Here is a 13,243-nt window from a genome sequence, read left to right as displayed (position 1 = left end):
AATAGCTTCGGTGAATGGCCTCTGCAGCCTCTAAAAACTGCAAAAGCATGCCCTCTTCTCACCTGATACATGACTACATGGAGACACACCCTATTCTTGCACAGCCTCTGCAGCCTCTGGAAAAAAGAAATCACACAAGAACAGGGTGTGTTTTTGAGAATAGTTGTTGTTGGGTATTGGTGAATGCTGGCGTGCCACCCAAAACACTGTGGTGTGTCACCTTTGACACAAGTGTCACAGATTGGCTCTCAATGATTAAAGAAAGCCTCACCTCGACCACTCTATCTTTCTCAACTTTAAGATGTGTGTGGACTTCAAGTCCTGGAATTCACCAGTCAGCAACTTTGCTAAGGTTGAAAACAGTTGCAAAAAGATGAATATTGTCACCCCAGCTTGTCTTCTGATGCAGCAGCATTCCTAAAAGAAAAAAGAAAAAAAAAGAAAACTTCTACTTTTCACGTTACTGCTTTTCAGTAGAATTGACCATTGCAAGTGAATCTGTTCATTTCAGGAAAAGCAGAGCCCTTGCTCCAACAGAGGCAGTTCTCAAAGATTTCTGACCAGTATAGTTTTGAATGAAGTTAACAGGAGCTGCTCTTCAGTTGTAGTTTCCAAAACTTGACCTGAGTGAAAACATATGGTCTATTTTTTTTCATGAACAGGAAAATAATTATCTAATGAGGGAAGTCACCCCTCCTAGAAGAATGAATTATTTTGAGAAACATTAAAAAAGGCAGAATATTATATTTCCATAAAGAAGACGCATGCTCTTGGAAAGCAGTTCCCACATTTGTTAGTAGCCCCAGCAGTACTGGGCCAGCCTATCTACAAGACAAAAGACCTTCAACTCCAGGGTGATGGGATTAAGACATGTGCCTCCAGGACATAATAGGATTATCTAGCAGCAGAGCTTACTACATTGCACAATCTCCTAAGGACATTGCATCATCCAGCAAACTTCAACCAAACTTGACCCAGACAAACATGACCCCACATGGCCCCATGGGAGTCTGACAATATAATACATGTTCTTGAACAGGAACAGGAAGCTCAAGTGCAAAGCCCAAGAGAAGGTATGTGTTGTGTTGGCAGACGGACACACCAGGCAGACACGGTGCTGAAGAATAACGTTTCTTTTATTTGAAAGGTAACAGGTTATCGTGGCTGCCCAGCTGGGCTGGCAGCCAGCTGGCTGGAGCGGCTGATGCCATTTGACAGCTCCTTTTATAGTCTGCTGTCAAACGGCACCAACCAATGGGAACAGTCGGTGCTCCCGCTCAGAATGCGGACCAGATTGAAGACTTAGCTAGTGAGGGACACTACACCCCTTTCCCCTAGCTAAGTGCATGCACGGCCCTGCCTACTGAGGATCCATGGTACAGAAGAGGAAGTTGAACTAGTAGCTGCTTTGCGCACCTCCCCCATCTTGGCTTCCAGAACCCGACCTGTCGCAGGGTAGGAGCACCTGGCCTGGGAAGGAGACCCTGACAAGCTTGGTGAGTAACCCTGCCTTGGTGACCTCCAGCATGTGGTGGAGCAGGGGTCCCCGAATCCTAAGGGCTGTGGGTCAGTACTGACAGTCGCCTGTTTGGAACCAAGCTGCAGAGATGGCAGGCAAGTTCCATTTGGGCGAGCAGCGTGCGAGTTTAGCTGTGGCTTGCGTGAAGGGAGATGTGCAGAAGGTGGGGGACCGCTGAGCTAGGGAGTTGACTATGAAGGTCAAGGACTAAGGGCCGAAAGAGGAGCAGGCACGTCGTGCTCCCTCGGCCCCCTTAGGACGGGAAGGTCAAGGCCTAAGGGCCGAAAGAGGAGCAGGCACGTCGTGCTCCCTCAGCCCCCTTAGGGCAGTGACAATCCAACCTGGTCAAGGCCTAAGGGCCGAAGAGGAGCAGGCACGTCGTGCTCCCTCGGCCCCCTTAGGACGGGAAGGTCAAGGCCTAAGGGCCGAAGAGGAGCAGGCACGCCGTGCTCCCTCAGCCCCTTAGGGCAGTGACAATCCAACCTGGTCAAGGCCTAAGGGCCGAAAGAGGAGCAGGCACGTCGTGCTCCCTCGGCCCCCTTAGGACGGGAAGGTCAAGGCCTAAGGGCCGAAGAGGAGCAGGCACGTCGTGCTCCCTCAGCCCCCTTAGGGCAGTGACAATCCAACCTGGTCAAGGCCTAAGGGCCGAAAGAGGAGCAGGCACGTCGTGCTCCTCGGCCCCCTTAGTGCAGTGACAATTCAACCTCCCACCTACCAGCTTTTGACCCCCTGGGGACATATTGCCACTGCCAAGGAATGCAAGCCCAGGTGGCAGGACCCTAATGGTGGGTGCGCGCCTCCTTGTTCAGCACCTGACACCCACCACCCCCTGATTGCAGGACCCCTTCCCCCAGAGTCACTTGGAAGGGGGTAGAGAGACAATTTGTCTGCGGCTGTGAGGCACGTAGACACTACGCCCAATTCCAGAGCTAGAAGCTTTTGAACTCGCAGGGCAAACTCTTCCTGGGTCTCCTCGGCTTCTCTGTACACAGAGGGAAGCCACCTTACTTGAATAACTTGAATTTACTTGAAAGTCCAGAGCAGCTCAGTGAAACAGGAAGCGCCAGCTACGCTCACAGCCACGAAGGGCCTCCAGACCTGCAGAGACAATGGCTGCACAGTGTCCGCGATGGAGAAGGGTCAGGAGCTGAAACGCAGCAGGCCCACCCGGCCGTTGGTGGTCTCCTCCTCGGGGAAGAGCAGCAGCGGCGGATTGCCGCGCTGCAACCAGTAGCCCTTCAGCGACTCAAGCAGCTCCATGCGGCTCTCGGCGCCGGTCACCTCCAGGAAAAGCCGCGGGATCAGCAGAGGAAAACCGGCGGCGCCGTTCAGCACAGGCGCGCTGCAGGAGGCCAGCCGGCCCAGGACGTTGTGGTCAAAGGGCGTGACGTGGTTGGCCACCAGGACGCAGGCGCGGGAGCGCACAGCTGACCAGGAAGACGTGCAGCCCCACGAAGAGCTGCACCAGCAGCAGGCACAGCCCCACCGGCGCATAGAGCAGCAGCACTGGCAGCGGCCCGTCGCTCGGCAGCCGGTGGGAGTCGAAGAGGCGCTCGGGCTGTCGGAGGCGGCGGCGGTGGCGGCGGTGGCGCGGCGGCGGCCGGGACAGGATGCGGCGGCGGCGGAGGCCGCGCGGTAGTGGCGGGCGGCAGTGGCAGCGGCGGCCGGGACGGGAGGCGGCTCCATACCTGCCTGGGGCGCCTCGCCGGCCTTCACGGGTGAGCCACAGGTGCGGCAGCCATCCTAGGTGCCTGGAGGGCGAAGTCTGTTCCTCGGCTGGGGAGGCTTTAGACTTTTGCGCTCTTGGTAGCGCCAACGGGGGTGCCTTTCGGGTGACGTCAGTCCCCTCAGTCAGGGAGGCTAGGATGCCTTTAAACCTCGCGCTCTCTGAAACGCAGGTAGTGGTGCCTTTCTCCTCAGTCAGGGAGACTTTGAGTTTCGCGCCCTCAAAAGGGCGCACGCAGTAGCCAGGCAGTGACTGTCCCCTCAGTCAGGGAGGTTTTGAGTTTCACGCCCTCAAAAGGGCGCACGCAGCAAATAGGCAGTGACTGTCTCCTCAGCTGAGGCGGCTCTTTAAATTTGGCACGCGCAGAGATTGTCTGCGGCTCCTGACATTCAGCGGCTTCGGCTCTTTCTTCAGTGACTTAGCTCAGTTGTCTTGCCTGGTCGTCTCTGCTAATCCCACCCTCGTCGCCAGTGTTGTGTTGGCAGACGGACACACCAGGCAGACACGGTGCTGAAGAATAACGTTTCTTTTATTTGAAAGGTAACAGGTTATCGTGGCTGCTCAGCTGGTCTGGCAGCCAGCTGGCTGGAGCGGCTGATGCCGTTTGACAGCTCCTTTTATAGTCTGCTGTCAAACGGCACCAACCAATGGGAACAGTCGGTGCTCCCGCTCAGAATGCGGACCAGATTGAAGACTTAGCTAGTCAGGGACACTACAGTATGTGTGTGTGTGTGTGTGTGTGTGTGTGTGTGTGTGTGTGTGTGAGACCCTCTTTCCAATCAGCCTCCAACCTCCATTATGTCTCCAGTGCCTTTCTTCTGGCTTGGAATGAACCAGATGGATATTTCTTCCAACATTATCAGTGCTTGGAGTATCTTTGCATATAAATTAGGCCAGAGGTGGTATTCAGCCAGTTCTGATAGGTTCTGGAGAACCGGTAGCGGAAATTTTGAGTAGTTCGGAGAACCAGTAAATACCACTTCTGATTGGCTCAGCCCCCATCTATTCTCTGCCTCCCAAGTCCCAGTTGATCAGCTGGGTCTTCTTTTGTTACCCTGCACAGGAGAACAGAGCTGGAAAGCAGGTTAGTGGGTTGGGGAGGGAATGGAGATTTTACAGTATCTTTCCCCTGCCACACCCACCAAGCCACGCCCACAGAACTGGTAGTAAAAATTTTTTGAATACCACCACTGAATTAGGCAGTTTTTCACGTAATGATCAAGTCTGTTTAAATGATACTTTAGTCCTATTTACTAAGGAGGAAACGGCCCAGAATCAGACAACTTCTAAGAACTGAAAATCTACTTTTAAACTTTATTTTATTTATCAGTCTTGAGGCCTTCTTACTCCAGAACAATTCTACGTAATTAAAAAACACAGAAAAGCAAAATATAAACCATAAACATACAGAACAAAACCAAAATGAAATTCCATGAGACTCTATGTTCTCTCTCCCTCTCTTTTATTCTTTCTTTCTTCTGCAATATTAACCTAATGAGAAATGGGAAGTCTTGGCAAAGGGATTTCCCAGAATGATGAAATTCAATCCAGTATTTATTTTTAAATTTCAGTTGTAAAATAATGTACATTCTTTGGGGAGATACAGAAGTTGAATTGGTTTCATGAGGAAGTCATTTTATTAGCAAAATATACTTCACTTTTTCCTCCCCTCCCTCCCCCCCCAGTAGCTGTGTTATTCTGGAGCAGCCTAAAAATACTTCTGCATATACAGTATGTTTTACACAAACATCTACAATACATGGAGGCTAGAAATCCATTGGGGAAGATGACCACCCTTTATTATGAGCAGCTGGCTAGGGAGTATTTATCTGTCTCTCAAGTGACATTCAAGTTGTTCTTGCAAAGTAGACTCAGTTGCTTTATTCCAATTTTGTTACAGAAGCAGTTCTTCTGTGCATGCCTTAGTTATTAGATGGATGAATGGATGGATAGATAGATGATAGATAGATAGATGATAGAAATAGGTAGATGACAGATAGAAAGATGATTGAGATAGATAGATAGATAGATAGATAGATAGATAGATAGATAGATAGATAGATAGATAGATAGATAGATGATAGCTAGCTAGCATAATGATAGATGTGATACTTTTATTATTATACATTTTATTGTACTAAATTAGCTATACAAGGGTGCAGTCAATCAGTCCTTGATTTGGGTGCTTGACATCTGGCTCACAATTATGACATTGCAGCAACCTGCAGTCCTGTGATTGCCATTTGCGACCTTCACTACTGGTTTCCAACAAGCAAAACCAGTGGGGAAACTGGCAGGAGAGCACAAATGGTTAATCACATGACCACAATGACTCTATAATTTCATGAGATTCACTTAAGGATGACAACTGCAACTCCCGGAACTGTCATCATAAATCAGTGTAGTCATGTGACTTCATCCTTTAACACCCTGTTGTTTAGTGATGGAGTTTCTTGTCCCAATTACCATTGGGACTGCTTGCTCTCTCTCTTAAAAATGTTTACTCCTTTTTATAAGCAACCTTCAAAAACATTCTTTTTCAAATACTACTTTCACAAATCTTTGTGTGTGTGTGTGTGTGTGTGTGTGTATGTTGGCACTAGTGCTAACATTTTATGATTTAGCAGATGTTTTTGTGGATCTTCAAATCCATCCTCACAGAAATGATTGAATAATTTCTTTTATATTTTTAATTCAGTATATTAATATTCGACAATTTATTTATTTATTTTCATCCTAGTTGGCTTAGTTCACTACAGCACCATAAATACTCATATCATAAACACAACACCACAAACACACACACCATTAATCAATGTGAACCAAGTTTATTGTAAGGCAACTTTTTTTTACAAGTAGTGCTCATTTAGTGACTACAATTTATTTGATCAAATAAAGTTAGCTGTTGGTCTTTGTCTCTCATTCAGTATTTTTCTTTAATTTAAAACAGGAAGTTGAACTTTGATAAAATATTCCTTTTTATTGCTGATTTTCTTCCTAACAAGTACATGTCTCACCTTTTTCTATTTCCATGTATCTGCCATTACATTTTTTTACAAATCTGTGAATAGTTATTCATGAATAAATATAGGGTTTTATTAAATGATCTCAGATCTAATGAGATTAATAGTGATATTAAATTCTATTGTTTGCTGCAAGTATTACTTTTCTCCTGATAAATTCCACATAATCATTTGATTCTTGTTCTAGTTAATCCAATATTGTGATATCCAACCATGTTGCTATATTTGTTCTTTTAATGATTCCCAAGAGTCTCTTGGAGGGATGACGGTGAGTATATCACTGGCATATGTTTTAGTTTGTCTTTCTGATTTACTACTTTGATTCCTGAACCTTTATTCCTAATACCCAATGGTATCTCCTTTGCTAATAGATTTTGTTAAGACCAGTAATTGTCTTGTCCCTTTCATTATCATACTTTTTTTTTTTAACTTTCATGTGGAAAGGGTAGAAAAATAAGTCTATTTAAAGAAATTCCATGTAGAAAGGAATGCACTTTATTCTTAGAAGAAATTACTGGAGATTTACAAGGGGATATTTAATGGAAATATAAAATAGTAACTTTATTTGTCTATGCCAGGGGTGTCAAACTCAAGGCCTGTGGGGTGCTTATATCTGGCCTGTGGGGCCGCCCTGGAAACAGTGTAGGAACAGCCCGCAGTGTCTCCGTCAGCAAAAACAGAGCTCAGGAGGGCCACGTTTTTGGCCATGATGGTCTCCTGCAGCCTTCTGCCAGTGAAAGCAGAGTTTGGGGAGGCTGCGCACGGCCCACCCGATCTCCGTTTTCACTGGCAGAGGGTTGCAGGAGGCTATTGCAGCCAAAAACAGAGCTCAGGAGCCTGTTTTCGCTGGCAGAGTGCTCAGGCCACTCAGGCACCTCTGATACAAGTGATCTCAAGCTGCCCACACCCACCCAGCCACACCCACTCCAGCCCCCTAAGGTCAAACACAACCCTGATGTGGCCCTCAATGAAATCAAGTTTGACACCCTTGGTCTACACAAACAATAGGCAAAGCCAAGAGATGTTCTGGCCACAGAAATGATTCTCGGGAATGAATATCAAGAATGAATAAGTGTCACAATATTGCTCCATAGTTTAAAAGGATAAAGATCTTTTTATTGCCAATGTATGAAAAATAGCTTGGTAACAGCAAAGATAATAATGAAAATCAGATATATTTATATAACTTTTCCCTGTTCAAGAAGAAAGAAAACAAATCTGGAACGTTAGGTAGGATGAAATAATGGAAAAATGTTAAAAACTAAGATATTGTTAGTGGTACAAGGATCAGAAAACAAGATTGATTCAAGGTCATGATGTAGTCATTTTTTTTAACTTGCCACATGATTGTACTTTTTAGTGAACTGCAAAAATAATTCCTTCAAGATGCAATGATGTATTTTAGTTTGGAAAAATACATAATAAGTAGATAAGAGAATGAAAAATAGTGAATACTGAAGGCTATAAAATGATTCCCCTTTCTCACTGCATGATATATATATATATATATATATATATATATATATATATATATATATATATATATATATATATATATATATATATATATATATATATATATATATATATATATATATGCAGCTAAACTTCACATTAAATGGAAATCCACAACCAAAATCTGGAAATAGACTCTCCTCATGATAGTCCCATCCATACCTTCCCTCAAGAAAACTCCAGTGTTCAGTTCATAGTGTTTATGAGAGTGGTTTTAATATGCCTACTGAACTATATTAAATGAGATGTTAAATACAGATTGCATGCTGCATAGTTTCCAAAATTGGCTAAACTAGTATTTGCCAAGTTTGAAAAGCATCAAGTTTTTAAAAAGGTAACCTAAGTTCCCTATGCTAACTATTGTACCATATTTTCCTTAAAACTTCCTTAACAGTGAGGACAATTAACCTGTGGAACAGCTTGCCTTCAGAAATTGTGGGCGCTCCATCTCTGGAGGTTTCTAAGAAGAGACTGGACAGTCAGTCACTTGTCTGAGATTGTATAGGTTCTCCTGTTTGAGCAGGGGTCTAAACTAGAACCCTCCAAAGTTCCTTCCAGATCTGTTCTGTTCTGTTCTGTTCTACTCTACTCTACTCTACTCTACTCTACTCTATTGTATTGACAATTAGTACTATGCCTATAAAAGTGATATTATATGGTGGTAACAATTCTTACCTGCCAAGAGGCAGGTTATTATTTTTCTATACTAATACTATTCTATTGTTTCTATACTATGAATAATTTTCAAAGCATTATGTCAAGTAGATTGCAGTAATCCAGTCTAGAGGTGACAAGGAGATGGGTTATTGCCATAATGGCTTCCTGCTCTGAATTATGTAACTGGGTTGCCTTCTCTGCCCACAGATCCAGCAGTAACTTTAAGTCCAAGACAACCCCCCACCATCATTAACCAGGCCCTACAAGTAGAGTACTTTCTCACAGGGCAACAAATGTGTTTAATAACTTTCTCTTATAGTTTTAGTATTAGGAATTCCAGAAATGCATGGTAACCTTCTCCCAGAGTTTCCCCCCCTCCTTTTTCTATTAGGTCTTCCTCACTGGTGTGATAGTATGTGAGAATGACCTTGGAATAAGATCTGGATTCTTGCAGTCTAACCCTTTGCAGCAAGATGGATGGCAAGCAAAGTTTAGAAAATTAAACCATAGGAGAAAGACTTTCATTCTTGTGAATTTCTGTTTAATGTAATTTTACAATAAAGATAGCGCTGATATTCCTATTATTCTTCTTGTCTGGACTACATCAAGGGGTTAACATCAGCTAGATTTTTGTCAATGCAACCTGATCTACTTGTGGTTCCCTTTCTGAAGGCTCTCACTTGTCAAAGTAAAATCCACAATTCCACATCATCCCATTGAAAAATCTGCAAATTGTTATTATGAATCATCCTCCCTATATTTTCCTTAGAGAGATTATAAATAATGGATACCCAGTGGTGCAGTTTTTGCTTTAACTTGGATGCTCTTAACTAGGCCACTAAATCCATTCCCCTGAATTTCTGTGTACACAAGGCTTTTAAATATACCGTGAATCTCCATATGCCTTTTTTATTATTTTAGTTTTCTTTGAACAAATTGCATTTTTAGTTGCTGCAATCCTATTAGAGATGGAATCTCAGTTATAACACTTAAATTGAATTTGCCTTCCCATAATAAGCCTCATTTGTTGTTTTCTGAGAATGCTACAGGGAGAAAACCTGCACAGCTATATTAGATCCAGTTATTTCTATAATGTTTAGGATATAAGTAATTTGAAAGCTGCACTTTTTTTTAGCAGGAAATGGGAAGTTTTTCACAGATTAATAGAAGACATCACATACCAGAGTAGAAAAAGAATTTTGCAGATTGCCGCAGACGATGGCAAGATTCTTCTCTATTATATGTGTTGTGTCTCTCTCTGTGTGATAGAGATCTATTTTAAGGCTCGCAGATTTCACTGATTTCCTACATCGGGATGATGGGATATTACTGGGATGATTTCAGCACAATGGTCACTGAGCTTTAAACCCACACACACAGTTTGAGACAATTGGTTGTTCATCCAGTCTAATTCTGAATTATATGAGAAGTCTACTTGAGAAAGGTGATATCGTGCTGGGGACAAATTCATTGCATTTTGCATCTGTAGAGCATCAAGAGGAAAGAGAAGAGGAAGTGGAGGCTGGCATTTCACATCTAAAAGTAGATATCTGTAAAAATAAACAATTTTTAAAATATTTTTGAGAGATCGTTTGTCAGAGAAAAGTACATAACTTGGAACATCTTGTTTTATTGATCTATTTATTAGTCCCACTCCAGTACCAGAGGACATTATCTGGACTAATAAAAATTATCTTGAATATAGTTATTTCATTTCACTGGAATAATACTATTGATTCATCTTTTGGGAAAGGTTAATGCATCTGCCTCAAAATAAAACTGACATCAGTAACTGTAATGGTGTGTGGAAATGAACTTGAGAACCTGGGCCCAGAAAACCTGCCAAGGAAATGGTCAGATGACAATCAGCATAGTCTGCAGCTACAGTAGGTGGCAGGGCAAAGTCTCTTATTTCTGGGGTGAAAAGGGCATAAAGGGAGAATTCTACTTTCAGACTTGCAAGATTTTGTTAATGAAAATTAGAATTAGTTTATCTGACTGTGTTTCCTATCTGCTCCACTTGGTAAGATTGACAGCACCTGATAAAACTTGAAATCACAAAGCTTAACTGTCATACCTAGAGCTCCGGAAAGATAGATAGTGACAGAGATCGTGTAAATTCTTGTCTGTTGTTCCCCTGTCTCTCTAATTTGTGCTTCATTTTGCCAGTTTAATAAAAAACAACAACCCACCACTATGTATTTTTGATAGTTGAACTTGAGTGGCCTGTGTGCTTGCTCTGATCGGGTGTAAAAAAATTACCGGGAATGTGTTGGGTGCAAAGTAAACTGGAAATTACCCACAGTAATTTTCAGCAAGAACAACAAGGAAGGAAAAGCATGCAGAATGCAGCATCTTGAATTCTTATCAGTCTTTTTTTTTTTTTTTTTTACCAGCGGTAGCCATTGGAAAAACCGGTATATTTTGCCAAACACTCCATTCTGGATCATGTGATCAGGTGGAGGAGGGCCTTAAGAAGCCATTGATTCTGAGTCCTGCCCAATCATGTTTTCAAGAGAGATGCATTGGAGGGATTTGGGGAAACTCAGACCCTTTTGAACCCAATAGTTACATTTTTTTTCCTTTCCCCACAGAAAAATTGGTCCTGTTCTGTTCATTTTTTGGAGATTTTTTTTTTCTGCTAATGGATCCTGATGGACAGGCAGACAAGCAGAATTCTGGATCCCTTTATATTTTTACCTTGAGCAAGAGTTGGACTTCTAATTCTTTCTAACTCTATGTTTATATGTTTATGTTGGCTTAAAGTTCCTGGCTCCTTATTTTAACAGAATAACAAAGTTGAAAGGAATGTTGGAGGTCTTCTAAACCAACCCCCTGCTTAGCCAGGAAGTCCTATACCACGTCAAATAGTTGTCCAATCTCTTCTTAAACATTTCCAGTGTTGGAGCATTCAACAAAAGTTTCCAGGAACTTTTAAGCCAACATGAGGCCTGGTGGCGCAGTGGTTCGAATGCAGTACTGCAGGCTACTTCTGCTGACTGCCAGCTGTCTGCAATTTGGCAGAATCTCATGAGGCTCAAGGTTGACTCAGCCTTGCATCCTTCTGAGGTGGGTAAAATGAGGACCCAGATTGTTGGGGGCAATATGCTGACTCTGTAAACCACTCAGAGAGGGCTGTAAAGCACCATGAAGCGGTATATAAGTCTAAGTGCTTTTGCTCTTCACAACTCCTGGAGGCAAGTTGTTTTATCTTTAGCATTCTCCACAAGCAGACAGAAATAATTCTTATATCTACATGAGGCTACATCAGCTAACAACTTCAAAGATGTATAGCTTCATGTAAGATGACATTTAGGTTTTAGCATATTCCCATTTACTTCAACCTTGGTGTTAAATATCACACCATGCATCCTGAGAACTCATTCATGCTTTTGTTTGCCAAAATTTGTGTACTCTGTGAAGGCTTGTATGCACTGCATCAGAGTTAATGGTAGCATGTGACAGAACTGATGTACATCACTTTTTTATTTTGACAATCAAAACAGGAGTAACACCTCTTTCTGGTAGCTGAGAAGCAACACACATTCTGAACTTCCTTTCTTTAAAAAGGTGCAAAAGTGTAAAAAAAGGTTCTCTTCAGGCCTCTAAGAAGTGCAAATAAGCACACGATAGTCACCTGGAAATTAGACTTGCGATATGTATTTGCACTCCTATAATAATTAGGAAAAGGAGGGGGGGAAATTATAGCAAGGCACGTGTCTGGGAGAGAAAGAACATATGTGTGAATATTCCGTGGATTTCAAGGAGATGACTTTGTATGCTTGTTAATATGATAATTATGGCTATAATACTAAAAATTAAAGGGAAAATATGAATAGTTCCCAGGTTAATTTAGATCATTAGCCTGCTGCCAGGAACCAAAACTCCATTTTTTTAGTCAGTGCTAAAACCGACTCACATAGTTGAGAAAGAAAAAATTAAGCCCTTGACTTACAACCTAAATGGATCCCCAAATTTCTGTTGCTAAGTGAGACGTTTGTTAAGAGGTTTTGCCCCATTTTACAACCTTTTTTGCCACAGTTGTTAAGTGAATCACTGCAGCTGTTAAACTAGCAACATGTTTGTTAAGTGAATCTGGCTTCCCCGTTGATTTTGCTTGTCGGAAGGCCTCAACAGGTGATGACATGATCCTGGGACCCTGCAACCATCATGAGTCAGTTGTCAAGCATCTGAATTTTGATCAGATGACCATGGGGATGCTGCAACAGTTCCAAATGTGAAAAAAACAGTCATGTCACTTTTTCCAATGTCATTGTAACTTTGAATGGTCACTAAATGAACTGTTGAAACACAGGGACTACCTGTATTGTGAGAAAACAACAGGCTCAATCTATGATGAAGATTTCCATGATGATGAGGATTTCCTTTCCAGATTTCAATTTCTTGCTATTTAGTAACCTCATTCATGCCTCCTTTGGGCTAATAGGAGAAGATGCAGCTCATCTAAAAGGAGAAGATTTCCACTTGTAACTTATGCCTACGTCCCACTAAGACACTTCAGTCATATGTTATGAACTTGTATCTTAAGACACATTGCCTTGGTTTGTCCAGATTGATAGTTCTACTTATAACAAATTTATTTTATATGATTTAAATTACCCCAAATACTTTTCATGGACATCTAACACTGAATGTTTATCTTCTCAAAATGGAATGGAGCGGCATGTTTATTTTATGAACATTTGGATGCAAAGGAACATAAAAGTAAAGATAATAACGGTCGTATTCTCTTACCTAAAGGGATCATAGCCAGATCTTGACATTCCAGGTATAATTGTTATA

General features: G+C 42.5%; 1 pseudogene; it reads right to left on the bottom strand.

Annotated features, from left to right (window-relative positions):
- Nucleotides 1-328: 328 nt before the first annotated feature.
- LOC113432125 (lipid droplet-regulating VLDL assembly factor AUP1 pseudogene) lies at nt 329-3,205 on the bottom strand (annotated as a pseudogene).
- Nucleotides 3,206-13,243: the final 10,038 nt, after the last annotated feature.

This window comes from Notechis scutatus, chromosome 1 (genome assembly GCF_049901735.1).
Source record: "Notechis scutatus isolate UNSWTSFEM ecotype Mainland chromosome 1, rNotScu1.2, whole genome shotgun sequence".
NCBI classification, from domain to species: domain Eukaryota; kingdom Metazoa; phylum Chordata; class Lepidosauria; order Squamata; family Elapidae; genus Notechis; species Notechis scutatus.
The sequence above is the reverse complement of the archived record's forward strand: the minus strand, read 5'-3'. Positions and strand labels throughout refer to the sequence as shown.